The 20,026-nt window shown below is 40.2% G+C and overlaps 1 long non-coding RNA gene across 1 annotated transcript in view; it reads right to left on the reverse strand.

The window, feature by feature from the left end:
• Positions 1-4,685: 4,685 nt before the first annotated feature.
• The window catches only part of LOC131721057 (uncharacterized), a 28,328-nt gene continuing 12,987 nt past the window's right edge, over positions 4,686-20,026 (reverse strand). Inside the window, exon 2 of the long non-coding RNA XR_009319837.1 lies at positions 4,686-6,798. This is a non-coding gene — a long non-coding RNA (uncharacterized LOC131721057). The remainder of the gene's footprint in view (positions 6,799-20,026) is intronic.

Consider the following 20,026-nt stretch of genomic DNA (forward strand, 5'->3'; position numbering starts at 1 on the left):
GTTACGCACTCCAGTTCCGCTTGGGACCTCCTCCCTTTCGAGACATCACAAATGCTTTCATGACAGACCCTCTCCAGGCCTCTGTATTTTTTGAACGGCTTTTACAATTAAAATTTAAATATCTCGTATGTGAATATCTCATGCCTGTCGGTTCTGAAGTGTTACTAAATATTTGAATTAAATACCCATACGGTGTTTCAGTTGCAGAATCGTAAGTTATAAGCACTTGCTTCTTCAACCGCCAGACCCGCAGTTTATTATTATTATTATTATTATTATTATTATTATTGTTATTATTATTATTATTATTATTATTATTATTATTATTATTATTTATTTCTTAGCAGACACCCTTATCCAGGGTGACTTACAGTTGTAAACAAAAATACATTTCAAGAATCACAGTACAAGTATTAATACAATTAAGAGCAAGATAAAATACAATGACTTCGGTTCTAGCAAGTACAAGAATATGACAAAATACGATTCAGTAACGGAGCAGATAACAGTGTCAGTGATAGTTACATCAGGTTATAATTAAATACAAAATACTACAGATTAAATAACACTTGTGACAGATTACAGTACTCTAAAGTACAGGATTAAATGCAGTAAAATAGAGAGCAGATAAGAGCAAGTAAAGCGCTTTAAGGAAGAGTGATAAAGTGTCCAGAGGGCATATTGAAATCAATACAATATAGCTGACAATTTAGTCTGGGCTTTGTAATAAAATCAACATCATTGTGAAATAACCTATTATAATCCTGTTGAGTACTTGAAACACTGATGAAAGTCATTCTACACATCATATATTATTATTATTATTATTATTATTTACACTACATTTCTCAGACAGAATGACTGTGCCACCCTGAGTGTGATGGTGCAAAAAAAAAAAGTGCTTATTCTAAGCGCTGCATGGATCAGTGACCATCGGGACTGATGCTAAACAAAAGCATCAGAGGTGTGGATATACTGGATCAAATGACATGGCTGTATTCTGTAAAATGTGGTACTTGCAGGTAGCCAGTGTCTGTTTTTTTATGTTTTGGACCTGGTAGCCATGTACGCTTTGGTTTTGTACAAGGAGTGCACCGGCAACACATTCAATCGGAGTGACATCATTTGGTAGCTAGCCCTGGAGCTACGGCAGAAACATTTTGATAAGAGACACAAAGCCGGCTGACAAATGCCCCTCAACCTTCAGCCAGCGCTGAGCTCACTGGCACACAGAATAAAAGATACTATCTCAACGACTGGTTGATCTGTTCCCAGTCACGAGAGGTAGCAGTGGCCCACACGGCGATCATGACAGAGCATCTGGCGAGGCTGGGCCTCACCATCAGCAATGCAAAGAGTCAGCTTACACCGGTGCAGTGCACGACGTACTTGGGGCTCCAGTATGATGCCCGCATACCTGTCGGATGACAGAGTAGCACCTATCCAAGAGAACCTCTCCTTGTTTCTACAAGGATCGCAGGTCACTCTCGTATTGTGCTAGAAACTACTGGGTCTGATGGCTGCAGCCATATCAGCCATTTAGCTGGATCTACTTCACGTGCGCCCGCTACAAGCATGGCTCAATGCGTTCCACCTCCATCCCAAGTGTGACAGACACCGTTGGCTGACAGTGTCTCATACGTGCTCGACAGCCCTACGCTGGTGGAGGATGACCTCTCACCTGCACGAGGGTTTGCGGATGGGAGTAGTGTTAAACCACCAAGTGGTGACGACAGATGCCTCCAACTTGGGTTGGGGGGCGGTCTGGGAAGGCAGAGGAGGATGCGGATCCTGGCCAGACCACTGGACATTCCTGCATATAAACATACTAGAGTTGCAAGCGGTCTCCCTTGCTCTCCACCACATCCTCCCGGTGCTGCAGGGTACACATGTGTTGATCCGGACGGACAACACCACAGTGGTGGCATACGTCAACCACCAGGGTGGCCTACAGTCCCTGGGGTTGCATCACATGGCCTTCAGGCTACTCACATGGACTTGCTGTCCCTGCGGGCGACACATATCCCCGGAGTGGTGAACTGGGCAGCGGACCTCCTCTCCAGGGAGGGTCCGCATCCGTCAGAGTGGCGACTCCACCCTCAGGTAGTGGAGCGCATTTGGGAATTGTTTGGGAAGGCGCAGGTCGATCTCTTCGCCTTGGCGGGTACTCCCTCCACCGCTTAGGCGGTCCACTCGGCATAGATGCCCTAGCGCAGGAATGGCCCAAAACGTTTTTGTATGTTTTCCCACCTATACTGCTGCTCCCGGCCTTTCTCGAAAAGGTCCGGTTAGAGAAGGCGTTGGTTCTTCTAGTGGCCCCCAGGTGGCCCAGAAGAATCTGGTTCTCGACCCCGTGCCAGCTCTTACAAGGCCAGCCCTGGGATATCCCGCTTCACATGGATCTCCTCAGCCAGGCAAGAGGCACTCTTTGGCCCCCGGAACCAGGCAGGTTCCAGCTATGGGTCTGGCCCCTGAAAGAGACCACTCCCTAGGGCTATCAGATGCGGTTGTGGGTACACTGCAGAACGCTAGGGCAAATTCCAGTAGGTCGTTGTATGCCTATAAGTGGTCTCTTGCCCCATGCCAGTTATCTTACAGTTCCTGAAAGAACTGCTTGATGCTGGTAGGTCACCTACCACTTTGAAGGTGTATTTAGCGGCTATTTCTGCATGCCATGCCCCTGTGGATTCGGTATCTAAAGGCGCACGGCGATTATGTCCTCCGAGAAGGACTGTTCTTCCCGAATGGAGCCTTGATATTGTACTGGAGGCTCTCACAAAGGCCCAGTTTGAGTCCATACACCATAGAGTTGAAGACAGCCTTCCTCGTGGCTATCACCTCCGCTAAGCGGGTCGGTGAGCTGCAGGGGCTGTCGGTGCACAGCTCTTGCATGCGTATTAGGGATGATGGTAGCAAGGTGTCACTACGTACAAACCCTGCTTTTTTCCCCAAGGTCATCACAGCCTTCCACATTAATCTGTGAACTGCAGTCCTTCCATCCACCCCCATTTTCTTTGGAGGAGGATGAGAGATTGAATTTCCTCTGCCCAGTGCGGGCATTGAGATGCTATGTGGATAGGACACAAGCTCTGCGTCAGTCAGACCAGCTCTTTGTCTGTCATGGGACACAGACCCTAGGACAGCCCCTCTCAAACCAGCGTCCGTCACATTGGATTGTGGACACAGTCTTGACTGTGTATGATGGTGCTGGCTTGCCCCCACCTGGGAGGGTAGCCACACACTCCACTAGAGGGTTGGCTACATCTTGGGCCCTCTTCAGAGGGACCTCGCTGTCCGATATTTGTACTGCGGCTAGCTGGGCTATGCTGCATACTTTCTCCAGGTTCTACCGCCTTTGGTAGATCCTGCCCTGCCTTCATTAGGCATGAGGGTCCTTGAGGGTGTAAGCTCACACCGCTAACCCTGGGGTTATGCGGTTCTGATGCGTCCCTCATATTGCCGTTCCTTCTCCCTCGCGACAGCTCTGGTATACATTATCCCATACATAATGCTGTTGGTGGTCGTCTTCGAATTGAAAGGGAACGTTAAGTGGGCGGGACTGAGTGTGTCATCCCAGGAAGGGGCCTACCGGCAGCTCTGATATGGAGAGCTCAGTGATACCTACCCAATGGGCAGGCATATCCCATACATAATGTCGTTGGTGGTCATCTTCTCTTTCAGGGAACCAGGGTTACCTAATGTGAGTAACCTAACGTTTTCATTGGTCGCATTTGGTCAGCTGTGTGAATGGTTTCAATGGGTGGAAGGGAAATGATTGTATCATGAATTTGTAGTCGGTAACAATACAAAACATAAACACAATTGTAATCGCATCTATGGATAAAAGGGGGTGGGGGAAACCCTGGTTGCACCCCTGCTGGCATTAGTTATCATATAATCAATATATATTACATCATAGTTTGGCCAGCGTAGGGGCGGCTATCGAGTTCCAATGGACCATAGCCCAAATTATATTAAGTTTCATTATGGGCATGGTTATTTGTCAAATGCAATAAAGAGTTGTTCATTTAAATCTTGTGGATGTCTCATTTCTTAATAAATAATCTATTTGTGTATGTGTCACAAGCATTCACAATTTTATTAGGCCTACCGCTGTTTTTACAACAGAGCATGTTTAGTCAGAGCCATTACCCTGAGCACAGCTTGTGTCATAAACTATCAAGATATTAAACTTTATAGTTTACAATAGTATCCAACCATCAAAAAGATTTCTCGTGTACAGGCTGTATTGTTTACAGAATGAACTATATTCAAGAACAGCACAGGCTTGCATGGCATTCAGTGCTTTTGAAAGGACATCCACCTGCATACAAGGAATGAGAGGTATGTGTTCAAAGAAAGCTATAGATTATAAACATTATTGTAGGCTCTCACGAAATGTTTATAAGAACCAAGTTATCGTGCAACAAAAAGAGAGGGGATTTGTTTACAACAACCGGATAAGAAATATTAGAAGGCCTATTTGTTTTCACAAAGATTATTTGTGTAAAAAGAAACTTTTAAGAATCTGCAATCACTATAGGTAATATCGTGCCTCTAAGTAATGGTGGTAATAATAATAATAATAATAATAATAATAATAATAATAATAATAATAATAATAATAATAATGTTGCACTGGATGAAATTGCTATCGGAAAAAGAAGGCAGTCTTGACAACAGAGCATGATTCAATAGCCGGCAGGCTCTTTATTGGCAGCAATAGGTTCACAGCAAGTAACACAGCTCACAGGATTCTCCACTCCTTTCAGATGCTATTACCATTTGCACATCAAGGCCAAACTATACTGATTTTTTATTTATTTTCCCCCAGCAGCACATAGGCAGACGATATGGTGTACTTTAACCATAGACATTTCCTAGCAGATTGGAAAGAAGCACAAGCGTGTAATTTGTGACAACAGGTCTGTGTCACCTACAGTCACAGAGAAAATTTTTGGCACCCTATGCATATTAGGCTATGCTGTAATTCAAGGTAACAGATTAAGGACAAGCATTTAGTAAACTTTTTTATTATTATTTTTAATTTAGGTGACCAATTATTATTTTTATTTATTTTTACCCCCAATTTGGAATGTCACTTATGTTTTTTCTCTTCACCGCAGCGAGTCCCCACACAGTACAAACGTTCTGAGGGTGTGTGTATCCTCCAATCTCACAAGCCTAACGCCAGAATCGCTTTTATGGCGAGCAATCCAGAGCGGAGGTGGGCGGGCTACAGAGGTCAGCCCTGCTTTTTATCCATTCTGAATGTGCTCAGTGTCTGGCCAGTAGGGTTCACTGTTGCGCGATGAGGAGAAGGAATCCTGCCAGTTTCCCATCCCCCACACCAGAAAGCAGACTGGCGCCGTCCAATCTGTATGACTCATCCTGCACACCCAGTGGCAGCACTTTAACTGATGAGTCACTCGGGGACCCTTACTTTAACTATTTTTTAATTCAAATGCAAAATACACTAATAATCTTTATAAAAATACTTAAAAAACCTTTATTAAAAAAACCCTAAAAAAACCTATTTCATTTAAAGTATTCGTTAATGACAAAATTATTGGCACCCCTGCTTTAGTATTTTGTGTGTCCTCCTTTTGCTTTTATTATGGCTTTCAGATGTTTATGATACTTCAAACAGTATGTTAAATCTTGTTTGTGAAATTCTGTTAAATATTAAATTAGATTTATTAAATAACTCTTTATTTTAACACAATGCTGTGTTTATAGTGCAGTTACAAACGTGTAAATTACATGTGAATATGTAAATAATAATAAGTCATACACAGATAGAAAATGAGGTGTTAGGTCATTTAAACCTGTATTGCATGGTTTGTGTATTTTCAGACATACAGCATGTAGAATGGGGGTATTTGCTAGCCTACCTGTCATATTGAAACTCGACTACTATTCTACTTGAAAAAAAGAAACAGGTGATAACATTGAAATGGCAGGTGATAACTTTAAAATAGCAGGTGATAACTATGGTATCTGAACTTAGCCTCTCGCAATATAAAAATGAGCTCCAAAATTTTTATCTTAATTTTCTTCAAGAATTCCAGTTGACTTAGCTGTATGCTTTGGGTCATGGTTGTGTTGGAAGATAACCTGTCTGCCAATCATCCTACGAGCAGATGGTATCATTGTACTTTGTAGAATGTTTTGATACATGGCTGCATTAATTCCATCTTCAATGACATGAATGTCTCAACCCCTGAACTGCTAAAACACCCCCATATCACGGACAAACCACCTCCATGTTTAAATGTAGGTACAAGGCTTTCTTCATTGAAGACTTCCCCTTTTTTCTCCAAAAATACTATTGTTCATTTTTGGGGGAAGGTTATATTTTAGTCTCATTGGACCAGAGAATTTTGTTAAAGAATGCTTCAGATTTGTTTGTTTTATTGATTTTCTTTAAAAGTGGTTTGCAGTGAGATCTACAGGTATACAACTCTTTTGTGTTCAGGTGTCTTTGTGCAGTTCTCTCGTGCACTATTATGCCTGATGCTTCTAAATCTTTCTTTAAGTCCTTGATTTTTAATCTTGGATCTTTTTTAGCTACTCAGATGATTCTCCTACCTGCTGTACTCGTAATTTTATTGGATGTCCACTTCTTTCAAGCGTTTCGGTTGAATTTGTTCTGTGGTATTTCTTGATTATTGCTGTGATGGTGGATTTTGGTTTTTCATATTTATTTGATACTGCTTTGTAGCCATTTCCTTTGCTGTAGTCTGCCAAGAGTGCTTTTCTCAAACATGAATCCAATTCATTTGTCTTCATCATCATCTGCTTTGTTGGCAAAAAAATACAAAAAATAATGTTATAATTACCACTTTTCTGTCTATTGGCTTTATAATGCAGCTTAATTATTGTATAGTTGATATATTTTTTAATTTGTTCTATTGAATTTTTTTACAGACCTTTGTAATTGTCATGTACAAATATTTCATATGACTTGTTAGTTTTTTTTCTAACAAAGATTGTTTGTATTACTAGAAATTGTGGTCTTTGTCATATTAATTAGTGGCTAATGTTCATTCAAATAATTTTATTGAATGTGTTTTCTTCAATTGTCTTATATTAAGTATAGTATGCCAATACTTTTGTCTGCGACTGTATTGGCAGACCACCAAGACGCAGCATATTTGGAACTTTCTGTTTTTACATGGCTACTGTAAACCTATGGGACTCTTTTGTTATTCTAAATAATGTTTTAGAAGAGGGAACGTTTTTTAATTGTTGTCATGCACACTTCTATAAGCCTTTGAGAAAATGTGTGTATGAGTTTGACAAGTTTGATAAAACGTCAAAAATGTCAACTTCAGCAACAAGATGAAATGACAACACCTTTGATGTGTGATAAGATTAAAGAGTCACAGATGAATGCAATATGATCAAAGCATTCATGATAAAGAACAGAGGGAACCCAAAACTGGATACTGGCACAAGACATTAAATGGATCAAAATAACTTATATCTACTGTATATTCCCCAAAATTAAGTAATGGTATAATAACATATAGCATATAATAACATATAGAAATTCACAAGTGTAAATTATTTTCTTAGATGTACTGTTTCATGCAATTATGTAGAGATTCTATGAACTTGAACACAAGGCGCTATATACGCTGTAAAACAAAGTAAAGACATAGTGAACTTATAAAGCAGATAAGCATAATAAAAAGCATTAATCATGGTGAGGCATGGCACGTGTATGCTGTAAACCAAACTCTGTGGTGAAATTTTATAAGGGTCCTGTTATGTAAGTAGAAAAATAGTCAATTTACACAATATTAACTGCATTTTTGTTACAATCTGATATACACAAAGATAATTAAGTTGAATTAAAGTTTCATTGGGCAAGTCTAAATAAATCCAATGCAGTCAAGTGTATGTTTTGTATATTTAACAGCTGCATGCATTTTTCTGCTTCATTTAATGTAATTGACGCATCCATTAATGTTAATTATGGCACAAAATCCCACCATTTTACAAATCTGGTGATTTAAAGAGCAAACAAAATTTGGTTGACCTCATGTATATAGCAACAACCTTTTACGCCCCTCTTGTCCCGCCGGCGGAACACGGAACTGCACGTAAATATTATATTTCATAACGCATTTTTAATATTATTACAAAAGCAAAAGAGAAAAAAGCTGACTCGATATCAAAATCGTTGTTTTCCTACCGTCAAACAGCGAAGGAATTTTTCGAATCCGTCATTTCACCGCTGAGATATCCCATTCACAATGTGTCTAGTACCCCCATGCATTCAAAACAAAAGCAATCGACTAGCTTGCGTTTTGCTGCTGTGGTCTTACAACCTTCATGACGATGGAATCTCCCTGATCACGTTGTAGGGGAGGTCACAAGCGTTCCATTCATGCCTTTACTGTGTTTGTAACCCAATACATCACAGAGTAATTGATGTGCAAACAAACACACCCACCTCTTGAATGAGATAAGGGAAAAAAAAAAAAAAAAAAAAAAAAAAAACCTTTCAAAGGCAAATGCATGTAGCTATGGCTAGCCTGTGAGGTGCCAGAAGATAACATCCCTTTTAGAACTTAGTATATCAATTGACATAAAGATTTACACAATGTTTATTTTTGGAGAGGTTTGGGGACCCTTGGGCTTAGCTTTGTAAAAACTCCTGTAGAATTTGATCCCTTTGTTCAAACAGTTCCAAATTTTTACCCAGTATATTAGACATGTTGGTGAAGCACTGGAAAAAAATCTGGCTCTTTTCATATGCTACAAGTTGAAAAAATGACTATAGAACATAAAAAAATGAAAAGCGTTTGTTGTTTTTTTATGTGTTTTTTCTGGATATCTCCTTCCAGTGTGGTACTGAGTAAGACTTTTATCACACCTGAGGTTTTAGTCTTGATGCCCAAGGGGTTACCTTGAATTCAAGCCCTGAACCATGCCTGTGCTGTCTATACTTTGGAAGATATAGTGATTTATTTAAGGGCACAGCCCCCCAGGCGGAAATTGTCTGTGAGGGGCTGGGGTTTTGAGAGGTTAATGAAACTGAAGAATATAGGAGTGTGTGGTCGCCAAATACATTCAATTGTAAATAACACCATCTTATCAATGTGCACATAAAAAAAATAAATAAATAAACAAAATAAAGTGATATCTTGTAACAATTGTAAGTCGCCCTGGATAAGGGCGTCTGCTAAGAAATAAATAATAATAATAATAATAATAATAATAATAATAATAATAATAATAATAATAATAATACAGCTGTTTATTAAAATGGCTTGTCTTTCTCTACAATTTTTCACATGCAAATATAAAATTCTGTTTAGCATAACTGGAACTGTTCACCAGGTGTAGGTGATGTTAAAGTGGTGTTCTTTCTAAAGCCAATACTGCAACCTACAGGTAGACTCCAGAATCACAGAAAGCACACCTGGATTGAAAGGTACTTCTGTATTGTTGGAGGTTTTGTAAGGTCCCCTACTGATAAAACCATCAACCTTTGTTTTTAGGTGTCATACTCTTGTAAAAACGTATGTTACAATTTATATTTAAAAAAATTACACACTTTATAGAATTACCGATTTTACAAAGTGACATAATACCTCCAATTATGATGTTTTTATTAATGTATTTATGTATTTATTTAATTTGTTCTCAATTGTTACTTACAGATATCTTCTGTATTGTTCCTTATTTATTTATATTGTGCACAATGTTGTTGGAGCCCAGTATTACTCAAAATAAAATAAGTAAATATGATTTTTTTTTTCTCAAAGCAACAGAAAAAGAAACCCAATTGCATTGCGATGCAAACAGTATTTAGACAATCATTTTTGAAAACTGAAAAGAGGCACAATGTTAGGAAATCAAAACAACCCCAAACTCTTCTGTCCAGTGACCCACCCATAACCCTTCATAAACAATGACAGATATGATCATACAGACAATCTGATACGATCCCAGCCAAACTAGTCAAACAAGCAGTTTAATGTTTTACTTACTTTCCATAAAAATGGAACTAGCCCTGTTGCTGTTCTCCCTATTGTTTATTATGTTTATATTCTCACAGGATCATTCTAAGTACCACATTTAGTTTGATGACGTCTGTTATTAATTTGCTCATTACGTTCTTAACTAGATAATAATAATAATAATAATAATAATAATAATAATAATAATAATAATAATAATAATAATAATAATAATAATAACAACCTTACCTAAAAGGGGAGGACACCGTGCCGGGGATTCCAGCACTGACCAGCTTGGAACTTAAGCTGGTTTCTGCTGGTCATGGTCATGCTGATGAATTTGTTTGCTAACAAGTTGGTGGCTGCTGGTGTAAAGCTGGTGAAGCTGGTCTGGAGATGGTCACGCTTTTGAGTGATATAGCCTGCTGGTCATACTTGAGAATGTTTTGTTGTGTGTATATTAAATGTTAATTATATATATATATATTTATAATCTTTAAACTATTATTTATTTTTAATAACTCATTTCAACCACGGTGGGCATTATATTTTCATTTATCACACACTATCCCATGTAGTATTTTATAATCTCTGGTGAGCATTTTTTTTCCCCGGTTGAGAAATGAGCGAGAAAAGACAGCAAAAATAAACCCCTTTCACATTGGCACTTCTACCTGGGTCCGCACCTGGGCCCTGGCTAACCCAGGTCACAATCTCGCGTAGTGTGATTGTGGGTCTACACGTTTTGACCCGGTTTCACTTCCGCAACGAACATTTCTGTTTATTCTGTTTAGCCATATTTTTGTTGCTTGAGACACATCATCAGCCAGATTGCGGCAGGGATGAAGAAATGATTTGCTCTAATCAACATTTGGGCCGACGGTTGAATCCAGAGAAGCTTGGATTAAAGTGTCAGTAACAAGCTTCTTCCAGGGCATTGATACGCACATTGTGTACTTGTGTCTGTCACCCAGGTCATCCCTGCTTTATCAAAAGAAGTGTGAAATCGTGTAGCCAAGCATGACACAGGGTTTTGACCCGGGTAGAGCATGCCATCTGTCATGCACAAAAATTAGATGGGCTCAGTTTTGGCAAGTATGTTTGGACAGAATTACATTTTTTTAATTTGATTTCATGAAACAAATTATTATTAATCAGTAATTGATTGTGTTCATTGTTTAATAAAAGCAAAATCCTAACAGTTATATTCTATATGTGTGTAGCCCAGTAGTTCTCCACGTTGTCCGTTGCATGAGTACGGCCCCTTGCGCTGAGAATGTAGTTCCCAGCTGGAGCATGTACGTGTTTCTTCTGCCATTGTTTGTGTTTATTTATTGCAGAGGCTTAAGGAGGAGATCCAGAGCTGCAGCCATGGAGCCAGCTCATTCACAGATCACTACCTCACTGCACAGCACAGCATGGACACAAGCACCACCTTCCCCCGGATTACAGAGCACCGTTTCGTGCACGGAGGATTGTGGTTAAGGAGTCTTTTTGATTGGGACTGCAACCCGCCGTATTTGATTCCCCTATACCACTGCTTGTATAGGAGCGACTGCATTTAATTTGTGTATATAATTTAATAAAATCTAGATGTTTTGAAGGAATATCAGTGTGACGACTTGTTGATATTATCACACCACTCACCGTCCTGTCACACTTGGTGTACAGAAGAGGGAAAAATTGACCCTGCTACGATGACTGTGATGATGGAGGCACAGTAGCAGAGGATGGAAGTGATGATGGAAAGGATGACTTCCATGTTCCTGGCAGCCAACCGGAGGGAACAGGTGTCAGAACCAGCAGTGCAGCCTACCAAGCCTTGACACATGAGGGGGCATTGGATTACGACCTGGTGAAAAAGGTCATACTCTGTTGCCAGTTCCGAGAATACCAGCGACCTGCAGGAGTCAGACCACGTGTGATGGCTCAACAGCTGGTGGATCAAGTGACCCGTGGCTCTGCCCTGGCACACATATAGCCGAGGAGGTTACCAAACTGGTAACCATCGAGCAGTTCATACAGATGCTGGGGCCAGAGGCACGCAACTGGGTCAGTAGACACCGCCCCACCACGCTGGATGCAGCGGTCCGGTTGGCCAAAGGCTACGAGGAATCTTAGCTCCCTCCACTGGCTGTTCCACTACTGGCAACACTAACGCCTGCCCAGGATGGCGGGCCCAAGGCCAGGGCCACCTCAACCACACACACCCATCATCCATGGACCAACACCTTCTCATCGCTCCACAACAATGGAGGCCAAGGTCGACCCCCAGCTGGGGTAGAGCAGGGGCCCCCTCCCCGCTACTAAGTCGGCAACGGGACACACAGGCTCCGTGGGCGCCTTTTACCCTGGTGTGTTACCGGTGCCATGAGGCTGGTCACTTCGCCCAAAATTGCCCGCAGCAATGGAGTGTGGTGCAGCCTCGCATTTCTTTTCACCGGTGACAGGTAAGTCCAGGGGTAATGATTGGGAGAGGCCTTTTATTGTTGATGTGCGAGTTGGTAATGTGAGCACCCACGCATTAGTGGACTCAGGGTGTGGGCAAACCTTAATTGGTGGTCACGTAGGTTAGTGGTCGTCTCCTGTATCCATAGAGATAGAGATAATTTAGTGAGGACTACCCCCTCACTAAATTAGATGTGACGATAGGCCGTCATACCCGCCGCGTAATCGTGGCTGTGGCAAAAAGGTTGTTGTACCCGGTTATTTTAGGTCGAGAATGGGCACATTTTGAAACAGCGATCCCAAGCCACAAACACAGAGCAGACTGTAAAGCAATTACTTGTTCCCCAGTCTTTTCGGAGTGAGATCATGCAGTTGGCTCACGATGTCCCTTGTTCAGGACATCTAGGTAGCAAAAAGACTCAGGAACGAATATTTTCTCGATTTTATTCAAACTATGAAATCAGACAAACCGATCGCCGTAATAAAATCGAAATTGATCACATTTAATTTGCTAAAACCCTGGAAAGAAAGGGAGGCCCTGTGAATTAGCAACCTGCGAATTAGTGAGGATAAACAAGTCATGAACAGAGCCAGGATAGTTTGCATACACATTTGTGATGTAGTTGGCATCACACACTTCTTGCACATTAACAGAATAGCTCCCCTTATGGTTTATGTAAAGGTGCCTATTCTGTGTTGGTGCGCAATTGATGACTCCCAGGACACCTGGAAACACGTACCTCCCAAGAAACCCTGCTTTATATTTTGTTGCAGCTTGTGAGAGACAGGGAAATGGATGAATTCTGCTGCCCGCATGAACACGTGAACTGTCCCTGGTACCCCCATGGACAGCCACCACAGTTATGCTCCAACTGCGGGGTGGGCGCTACATGGCCAGGTGCCCTGTCCATCAGGAGAGGGAGGAGCAGGGGCTGCATCGGTCTCCACCACTAGCAGAGGGAGGTAGACTGCTGCTCATACTGCCCCAGCAGCAACAGCAAAAGCAAAAGCAGCCAGAGGAGCCATAGAACCTGTTCCCCTGGTGCAGGAAGGAAGATCGCTGCTGGAGGGAATGCTCTGCGGTTCCACCGGGCTGGTGCAGGAGACGTGAGGAGGGGGGACACAACTGGTCGGGATGCCCCTATGCCAAGCCTGCAGTGCCTAGGGCTGCCAAGCCTGCAATGCCTAGGGCTGCCACACCTGCAACGCCTAGGGCTGCCGAGCCTGCATTGCCTAGGGCTGCCACGCCTGCACCGCCTAGGGCTGCCGAGAAACCATCGCCATCGCCTGGGGATGCCTCCAAGACACCGCCCGGGGATGCCTGCACATCATCGACCAGGGATGCCTCCAAGGCACCAACCGGGGATGCCTCCAAGATATTGCCCGGGGATGCTTGCAATACACCGCCCAGGATGCCTTCACGTCACCGCACAAGGATGCCTATACGTCACCGCCTAGGGATGCCTATACGTCACCGCCTGGGAACGCCTCCAAGTCATTTGTTTTATTATTTAATAGAAATACGGCTGCGGCCGTTTCAGCCCCGTACCTTTTGTTTTGACTGCTGTTTCCTGAACCTGACGTCACCACCCACACACCACACAAAGCCATCTGTGACAAATAGTAATAATGTGTGTACGCATTACGCCCGACTAAACGTGAAACGGTACTTCAGTGTGGACGCTTTGAGCTGGATTAATTAAAGCGTTTTTTTATCATGGTTCTCGAGATCGGTTATGTAGTGTGGACAGGGCATAAAAGTAAATATCATTAATATTGCTGTGTAAGCCAAATATGAGGCTTATTGCTGCCACCTACAGGACTGGAGTGTACCTTAATCCAGGGGTTCCCAAACTTTTTACCTGAGGCCCATCTGTGCAGCTGCATTAGGCACTGTGGCCTACTATTAACACTTCCTGAAGAAAATGAACGGAAAACATTGTACTGTATATGTTTAAACCTGTAACACTGCAAATACAGATTTACATTATTTTTTCATTTTAATGTTAATATTTAACGATAGAAATCAATAGGAATACGCACTGGATGAAGTGCTTCTATATCTTTTAAACATTATTTGAAACACTTTAGTTTTATAAAGTAAATACAAGTACTAAACAGATTGTGTTTTTAATCAAACATTGAAATAATGCACCTTTTCACAACTAAGTATCTTTGAAATCAAGCTATTTTTAATTTTTCCTTCTACATATGGTATCACATTTTAGTAACACCAGTGCTACCTGCACCTTACTCTTAAAATCCTAATTTCTGTACTTTTGTAACTAAAAGACACAACTCTACTCTCAACTATTCAACTTTCTAGTCGCAGTTTTTCCAGCTGGGGGAATATGTTAGTGAGGCTCAACCTGATTTCATCTTAAATTTTTATCCTTTTCTCTAAAAAAACAAAACAAAAAAAACACTAGTGGTTTATTTTGCAACATACTATGTTTTTGCTACAGATGACACTCATGTTTTAGCTAAAGTTTCACAGCACTGAGGCAAAGGATACTCACTCAATCCGGTAAAGGAAAATCCAAACTTTAAGTACGCATCTTGATATTTTCTCACCACTTTCTTTTACTTTTTCACTGGCTCATTCTGAGTAGATTTAGAAGGTCGAGAAAGTTAATCTTCACCACCAGTGCAACTTCTCGTTTTTGAACAATAAATCGCTGCATGATAAATTCAAAATGCAAGCTGTTGCTTTTTAGAGTTGTAAAATGGATTGTACGTCTGTTGCTAAGTTACCGCTCACTGAAGTGCGCCTTCAAACTCACGTGACATACGTGCAGGAAAGAGACACACATTCCAAATTTGAGCCCCTTTCACACTGGCATGATCTACCGGGGCAGGACCCGGTGTCACACGGGTCGGGTACGCAATTTAACACTGCTTTTGATAAAGCAGGGTTGACCTGGGCGACAAAAGCAAGTAAACAATACGCGTATCAATCATGGGATTTCCATGCGAGCTTTTTTTTTAACTCGAGACATTTACACGAGAAAAATTTCTTGTGTAAAATGCTTTTTTTGGGTTTCCGTTCGCTCATTTTTTTTTACTCAAGTAAACCAGGCTTTTCACCCGACGGCATGCAAATGAATGGGAAAGGTGGGGGTTGATATGTAAATTAGCTATGTGTAAAGTACTCGTGCCGTTTTTGAAGATTACTAGTGAAATTATGTGAAAATATGGATTCCATGCGCAGAGAACTAGTACACGAGTGAATCTAAGCTGCTGCAATAAAGCAAAATACCTCGTGTCTGGTTGGTTAATAATGTGTTTTACTGCTCTTGCCCAAATTTCAAATGTCACTAGTGGGGTATCACGTCATTAGAATACTGTTTCAACTCTTACTACTCATAAATTAAAAATGAACTCGAGGTATAAAATTAAACTGAACAGGTATTGCAGATCACCATGGCTGAAAACCGGCAGAGACATATATATACAGTATATATATATATATACTTTTCATTCAGGCAATACAGCTAGGGGATCAGGTGATGCTCTGTATACTACACTGGCTTAGAAGCCCTACCCGTTAGAACGGCTGACAGCTGCTGAGGAAGCATTCAACACCACGCTTGGGGAAATACGGGTAGTGGGAACTTGAAAGGGAGGTGGCAGATACTGCTGAAATGGACTGAAGTGCAGCATTAGTTAGTTCCCAAAATTGCCACTGCCTGCTGTATCCTGCACAAACTCTTGTCAACAACAAAGTGAGGTGGAATCAGTTGCTGCCTGTGAAACAGGCGGGGAGGTTACCAGTGTTGCCAAGTCTCACGAGAAAAAAGAGACACTGCCTTTCAAAACAAGCGAACAAGCCCAATCCTGCTTATTGTAAGTGGACTTGGCAATTGTTAAGGTTACCTCAGCCGCCAGTTTCAATTGGACAGCAGCGATCTGAGGAGGCTCGTGCTGTCAGAGATTCTCTCCTTTCTTTTAAGTTGTGTTGGATTTACTGCTGTGTTAAATATTAATGATGCAAACAAATAAAACACAATCAATACATTCATTTGCAATTTTATTTGGTCAATTCTAAGAGGGCATCAACAACTTGTTAGATGTTGTTGCACTGCTTTGGACAATCGAACTGGCTCATGACATCCAGTTCACCAACTATATTAACGTAGAGGGCAGACACGTGTTGTCTTTGGACATAGCTGGGATCAAAAAAGGACGGGAATTAATTCAGTTAGATATTTAAGCAACTCACTGTTTAACTTTATCGTAATTTTTACAGCAAGGGTATTCTCAAACAGCTGCTTTAATACTATAACAAGTTCATGGTAAGTGGTTTTATACCTAACTGTAAACCCACAAGAGATATACAACATGACAGTCCAGACACAGCAAAAAACAATAATATAAAAAGCCGCCCACATTATCAGAAAGTAATCGCCATCAGCCATTACTTTCTGCTGTCTTGGAATTCACAGTAACAACTGACCTGATCCCTTGCAATATTTATAGTTACGGATAAACACTCATTAACATTTACACGTGAAATCTGGGTTTCCATGTAAAACTGGGCGTGGATTTTCCTGTTTCGTCATTTACACGAGTAAATGAGATTTACCCTATCCCTCTCTTTGGCTGTTAATGAGATTTACCCTATCCCTCTCTTTGGCCGTTTTTTCAGCCACAAACCTGATTCACCCGAGTAATTCTCCCAAACGGGCACGAGCATCGCCATTTCACGTGTAAATTGACCCGCATGGAAACCCCATGAATGAATGCGAAGCCGGTGTGGGATATTGTCAGCTAGACTCTCCTTATCAATTTTTTTAGGGTGATTTGTTTTCCATTTTTTTTTCTTTTATAGGTGGTATAGGCAAGTAAATAAGTGTTAATCGGTCCATTCCTGGTATTTAATCACCAATGTGTCAGTTAATGCCAAGAGATCTAGTTGAACAGAATTAAAGTCGACACACTTATTGTTATATTCCTTGAAAAAAAAAAGATTTACTATGATGAACCGTTTTAAACATAATGTTGTGTTGGCATTGTAGTATTATTAGAAATTACAAAATAAAAGCCAGCCTGGTACCGATGCTGAAGCATTAGAGCGTTCATGTTAAACTGCAGCGGTGTGTTAACGGTATATGTTACGGTTTAGTTCCCAAGTTGTGTTTCCAGTCATCATTTTGTCACAGATAAAGGCTTTCATTTGATACAACTTAATAGTAATGGATAAAGTGAGTTCTACTTTTTGTTTAAAGCTGTTTGAATATTGCACTTCCGCAGACTTCCAAATATAGTTACACAGTTACCGATATCTGATTTGTAGAAAAAATTCTCACCTGGCATAATTAGGAATTCTGTTCAAAATAATATGTATAATAAAAAAAAAAATTATAGCGATAATCACATTTCAACTTCTCTCTATTTGCAGTTAGTTTTATTTACACATTTATTTACACAAATAAAACAGAAAAACATTCAAGCCAAAAACAACACATTCAGAACAAAAATGATGAGGGTAATGTCAATATTACTAATACAATCCTATATATATATATATATATATATATATATACATATTTAAGAATAAAGTTTATTTTATATTGAAAAAAAATGCTGGTAAATTATGTGGACATGTGGCAAAGTGGTTCATTGTGTACAGGTGCAGGTGATTAAAGAACAGACAGACAATTGTAATCCAGGTGAAAAGGTTTGTTTTTATTAGTTGTTTTTATCCAGTGCCTGATGGCGAAACAAACAGGAAATAATAATGATGGTAAGTAATACAGCTGTGTATATTACTTTCATTTATAATTCCCCAAGCTGGTCCCGAAATAATATTCCCGTTCTTGTATCCCCACATTAAACACAAAACCCATACACAAGTCCGGTTAGTACGTGAATTAGTGATTGTGGTGCAATACAGTTTTACAGTGGGACAAGTGAAGTGCTGCTCCGGGTTTGTGCTGGCCTCTGGCAATGTGTTAGCCGTCTAGTGAATACACTCAATAATAGACAGTACAAACAAACACTCACGATTATTTCACCAACAGTACAGGTTCTTCCAGGTCAATGACACAACCAAAACGAAGGAACCGATAACATTGCTTCGACCCCTATTTATACCGTCACTCATGACCCCTTGGTAAACGATTGCAGCTGCTTTTTATGATCTGCAGCTGCCACATCATTTCCCCTCCGGGTCAATGAGTTAGTGTACCGAAGCTCTGTCTCTTTTCTACGTGACTGACTTCCTTTTACCCCTCGGAATGAAGTGTCTGGCCAAGTAGTCCAAAGTACTCTGTTCCCATTAGTTAGCACCCGCACAGGTCGAGAGGGAGATTTACTACCAAGAATCATTGTCTTTCTGTCAGAGGACACTAAAAAACACCAATAAACTTTTTGATAGGAAACATCATCTATGTATTGTCTTCTCTGTGTTGTCCATCAACATTCTATCTACAATTTCTGCATACTGTAGAACAGTGTCCCCTGAAATTTGAAGCAACAATGCAAAAGCAACAGATTTCATTCTGTAGGCCCTGAGAAATCACAGCCTCTGCATATATTTCCCAAGTGGTAATAATATCAGCGTGAATTAAAGCATTTTAAATGTAAAAGATAGGATGGTGTGCTAACTTTTGTCTGGAACTGTACAGAGCTAAGTGATTTTCCCTAATGTTGGTGTCATTTCTTCATTTAGGTTGAGATTGGAGATAATGTGTACATAAGGACATTTGGAGATCTAGCACTGAAGGAGAGAAGTCTTGGTTAAACAATGTTTAACTCCTCATAAATATATAGCATTAAAAGTTAAATATAGTGCCGATATCCAACCAGTAGTTTTGGAAAAGTTTTAAGTTTAGATTTCTGAATATTTTTATTTCTATCTTTGATGCTTATTGGATGTTTATTTTTTTACTTCTGTATTATTATTATTATTATTATTATTATTATTATTATTATTATTATTGCATTTAAATGTGAGCCAGACTCACATTGTTTAAAACCATAATAGAATATCAATGGTCTCATCACTAAATCACTCTGCATATCACAACACCTATTTAAAATAAATGAAAGCAAGACTTCAGATGACACTCACAAATCAATATACAGCCTTTGTGCTAGTTATTTCTGTATCTGAATACTTAAACGTTAAAACCATAGTTTTAACTCCTTCTCTGTTAACTACTTATAAATAATGAACTACAATTTTAGAAAATTGAAATTCTTAATTATGGTAGTGTACTCTGTGTTAGGTTGTGTTGCTTGAGGAGAAACGGTGTAGCATCCTTTTTTTAATGTAATAGACTGCTAAAGAACAATCTAGATGAGACAGAAATAAAGAGTTGGCCGGTACACGACAAAGAAAAATTATGGACACCAATAAACAATACAAAAAGGCAAATAAAAAAAAATTAAAAACCTGAGCCGCAAGTAACATCAATTAATCCCTGAACCCTTTGTCAGTACACCCAAAAGATACATTTTAAAAATTAACCCCTACAGTTATTTCTCATGTAAAAATAATAGTTGTAGCGCTCCAAATGTGAAATAAAAATGTTGTCAGTTATCACTTTATCAAGAGTCATATTTATGACATTTCTATTTTATTAGTAAGATGTTTT

Source organism: Acipenser ruthenus, chromosome 3 (genome assembly GCF_902713425.1).
Source record: "Acipenser ruthenus chromosome 3, fAciRut3.2 maternal haplotype, whole genome shotgun sequence".
Taxonomy (NCBI): domain Eukaryota; kingdom Metazoa; phylum Chordata; class Actinopteri; order Acipenseriformes; family Acipenseridae; genus Acipenser; species Acipenser ruthenus.